Consider the following 4803-nt stretch of genomic DNA (forward strand, 5'->3'; position numbering starts at 1 on the left):
TGAAATAGAAGGTTTTGCCTAATGTAACTGAAAACTCCAACAATGACAATTCAGGTCCAGCCTAATCTCGATGTTTTCAGGGCTTTCTTTGTACAGAAAATACATCACAGGATGTTGTCCCTCACTTTATGCATTGGCTCAAACATTGGTTGTGTGTAATAGAGATTCTATGGTTGGTTTAGTTTCTCATATAAAAGTACAATCTGTTAAAAAATCACCCAAGACCAGGCTTTCCTTTAGAGGTATGGACACCATGCTTGCAAAGGGCAGTTACTGATTCTTATCACATTAAAAAGAAACGCTGAGAACAGGACAGTCTCCCGGCAAGCCTAGAGACGTTTTGACTTGGGGACAATCCCCCAAGCAACTCAGTGTTCTGGAATGAGATAAGATTGGTCACTCACTAGTAAGCAGGTGTTAAACATTGATGCTTAGTTATCTTCGTGAGGGTTGTGGGAAAGAACACGTAGGAAAGAGCATGTGGCAATCCCTACACATGCAGCCCTCGTATGTCATTACCCTAACTCTCCACACCTGTTGTGTATAAACTTAATAAATAGCTGTTGCAGACGGGGCTCTGGGCTACCCTGCACTCAAGGTTAGCCCACCTCCCGCAAGCTTGTACTTCTAATCCGTGTCATGCCTGGTTCCTTCCTGCATTGACTGAGACCAGGGCCTTAGGAGGCGCGACATTTCCTGTCTGCCTGTTCTGCTATCTTAAGGATGTTGTCCTGGTCCTGCTGATTCTCCACATGTCCACATTCCAGCAGCAGGAAGGAAGGGGAAGGGGAGGGCATGTATTGTAAAAGAAGTCATGCTGCTTCATGACATTGGCCGGTCTTTCCATGGCCCATCTAGCTGCCAGGGTGCTGGGTCAACATGTATATAGTTAAAATTCAGGAATCCCTTCTTGCATGTGTAGAATGAAGGCAAACACTATTAGGTTACATAGCAACCCATACTACCCTACCTGTGATTTAATTACATGATAGCCAAAGTGATTGCCAGGACACTCAAGACCCACCAGTTTAGAAACCCCAGTGGAAAAAGGCAATGTTTTGTGGTAGTGCTTAAAGAAAATTACAGTCCTCTACCTGTATAGCATAGTGGGTCTGTGGCTATTTCCTGAACTACCTGGGCAGTGACCTCCCTGACATGTGGGAAGGTAAAGGGTTCTGGCAGAAGGAGGTGACCAAGGAGGAGATGGCCAGGCTGAAGACATAACTATTTTGCAAGAAGCTCCTGGCCCTGAGGACCAGGGGTGGGTGGGCATCAGCTAGGGTGTGATGGATGGCACTGACCAGGAGATACAGGTCATGTGAGTCTAGGGTGACAAAATCAGCACTTGAGCCCAGGCGTCCAAAGGTGCTTTTCGTTCCAGGTTGGGCCTGGGCTGACCAGAGACTTACAGTTGGTTATCTGAGCCTCATCATGCTTGAGATGGGTGTGTGGCCTGAGCAGCAGCACCAGAAGTGTGGAACTCCTCTGGACCATGGTGCCAATAGGAGCATGAGGGCTCCGGGACTGGGAAAAGCAAGTTAACTGAGGCTCTGTGCAAGGCCTAAGCTTGGGTTATTGAAAATCATCCTTCCACTGGTTGTGATGGCTCATGCCCATAGCCCTAGCACTTGGGAGTCCAAGGCAGGTGGATTGCCTGAGATCACAGGTTCAAGATCAGCCTGAGCCGGAGCGACACCTTGTCTCTAAAAATAGTCGGGCATTGTGGTGGGCACCTGTAGTCCCAGCTACTTGGGAGGTTGAGGTAAGAGAAGCACTTAAGCCCAGGAGTTTGTGGTTGCTGTGAGCTATGATGCCATAACAATCTACCAAGGGCTACAAAGCAAGACTCTGTCTCAAAAAAAGAAAGAAAAGAAAAGAAAAAAAGAAGGAAAGAAAGAAAAAGAAAAAAGAAAAGAAAAACACCCTTCCCAGGCATTTCTGCAACCCACTCGACATGAGTTAGGCCTCCCACCCTAGAAAGGCTTGGGGAGCTCTCCAGGCTCCTGCGGCTACTCTGGGCCGAAAAGATGAGGACACTGGATCTTGGTTTGATGAAATAAAGCCTCAGAGTTGGATCATCAAAGAATGTTCCAACTCCCTAAGCGGAAAGAAAAGGACACTGAGAATTGGCTCTGTATAATGAATGACAGTAATCAATGATGGTATTAATTATCTTAAGCAACAATTATTGCTTCTGTTAGGAAAATAAGAGCTCAGAATTATAGGTAAATATAATCAGAATTCTTATAATCAAAATTATAGGTAAATGACGAAAACTGGGAATTTCTTAAACTACACTATCTGTAACATTCCAGCATTTTCTGTGCCTGAATCATCTTTGCAGTGCTGTGTGAATGTAATCTACTCATCTCTCTCTTTATTGAGCTCAGACCATTACCCACAATGGTGTAGTCAATAATTATTTATTGACTTGGCGCCCATAGCCCAGTGAGTAGGGTGCTGGCCACATACACTGAGGCTGGCAGGTTCAGGTTCAAGCCCAGCCCAGGCCTGCTAAAATAACAATGACAACTGCAGCCAAGAAATAGCCGGCCATTGTAGTGGGCACCTGTAGTCCCAGCTATTTGGGAGGCTGAGGCAAGAAAATTGTTTAAGCCCAAGAGTTTGAGGTTGCTGTGAGCTGTGATGCCACAGCACTGTAATGAGGGGGACATAGTGAGACTCTGTCTCAAAAAAAAAAAAAAAAGAAGAAGAAGAATTATTATTTCTTGTCCAATTCTTGTACTGACTTCAGGTTAATCATAGTTTAGCCAATATACACACCTCATGTCATTTTTGTGTGTTTGTAAAAACTTCAAAATAGCTGCCAGCAAATATTTTGAATAATTGCTTATGTCAAGTACATTATTTTTTAGCATTTTAATTTTCATTACAAGTAACCATACTCATTAAAAAAATGAGCAACTGGCCAGGTGTGGTGTGTCATGCCTATACTCCTAGCATTCTAGGACGCAGAAGCAGGTGGGTCACCTGAACTCAGGAGTTCAAGACCAGTCTAAGCAAGAGAGAGATCCCATCTCTACTAACAATGGAAAAACTAGCCAAGTGTTGTGGCAGACGTCCATAGTCTTAGCTGCTGGGGGCAAGAGGATTGCTTGAGCTCAAGAGTTGGAGGTTTCTGTGGGCTATGATACCATGACACTCTACCCAGGGTGACAGAGTGAGAATCTATTTCAAATAAATAATAAAGGCTCGGTGCCTGTGGCTAAAGTGGCTAAGGCACCAGCCACATACACCTAAGGTGGCAGGTTCAAATCCAGCCCCAGCCCGCCAAAAACAACAATGACGGCTGCAACCAAAAAATAGTGGGGCATTGTGGCAGGCACCTGTGGTCCCAGCTACTTGGGAGGCTGAGGCAAGAGACTCGCTTGAGCCCAGGAGTTGGAGGTTGCTGTGAGCTGTGATGGCACAGCACTCTACCCAGGGGGATAGCTTGAGGCTCTGTCTCAAAAAACAAACAAACAAAAAAAACAAATAAATAATAAAAATAAGCAACCCTTATTTTCACATGGAACCCTAACCTCTGTCAGCAAGTGAAACATAATACTGCAATTCATACTTGTTTTTCTGTTCCTACGTTAAGTAAGCATCCATTCTGTATTTGATTTCTGCTAAATCTCCTATAAGCTTAAATACAAGATTTTTGACACATTCTGTGACTGGGTGCTTCTCTTTGTTTTTTATACTAGATACTACTTATTCAGGATGACAGTCTCATTGCTTTCTTCCTGTGGGGTCCTTCTTACATGCTGAAACTATTCAGTTCTTGAGTTATTTACTCTTTATTACGTATTTTCTCCACCAGAATGCATACACCATCATGGCAGGGACCACCATGGCTTTTTCAAAGGTCCTAACATAATACCAGGCATAGCATTGGCACTCAATGAATATTGTTGAATGAAGAAATAAATAAGTGTGTTTGGTACTGGTTCACCTTTGTATGACAAACACCTGCATTGATAGCAATCATTTTTCTCAGTTTTCCAGCTTTGAGGGAGAGCTGTTTAACTGCCTTATCTGGTTGTTATAGCAACTCAGTGGCCCCTAGAACTACAAGGTATTTCTGATGTTCAGAATCTGATGAGTCTACCAGACAACCAAACACACTGTTTTCAATCATGGAATAATGACGTTGCTACAAATTACATTTCTCACTCTGTATATTTCTCTCTCTTTTATGAAGACAGTAGAGAATTAGAAGGGAAACACAAATCTATTCACACCAGTAAAAGCAAAATGAAAGAAGTAAAGCAGTGTGACCCACACCTCCACCCCCAGTGCTTTCATATTTCCTTTAAGCTTCCTCACTTTCCACAAGCACGCATGTATTTGTTTGGGTTTTCTGTGCACCCTGTTAAGGGAATTGTGAAAGGTAATTGCTACATAACAAACTCTGAAGAACTCTGTTACAGCCTAGCTATTTCCTCTTTTGCCTCTTGTTGCCTATTGCTTAATCTGCGTGTTAAATTAGCAAATGATAATAGTCTCCTGACAAAACTTGAGAGTTGCTCTGAAAAAGGTCCCAGATCAGGTCCATGCCCATTCTTGGTCTTTGCATTTGAAGGGCATTTCAAGGGTAGAAACTAAAAGAGGTTTTAGTAAACTGGGTTAGGTCATCACAGAACAGTCATCATTAGTTTCCAGGCCATTCCACCAGCCATGAACTCAGTTTTAAAAAGGCAGAGTCTATTTAGTAATGGTAGATACCCTCAAGGGAGTTTATATGTATTATGCTGCATTTTAGTAATGGTAGATACCCTAAAGGGAGTTTATATGTAT

The sequence above is a fragment of the Otolemur garnettii genome, unplaced genomic scaffold (assembly GCF_000181295.1).
Source record: "Otolemur garnettii isolate 467f Iridium unplaced genomic scaffold, OtoGar3 scaffold00040, whole genome shotgun sequence".
Taxonomy (NCBI): Eukaryota; Metazoa; Chordata; class Mammalia; order Primates; family Galagidae; genus Otolemur; species Otolemur garnettii.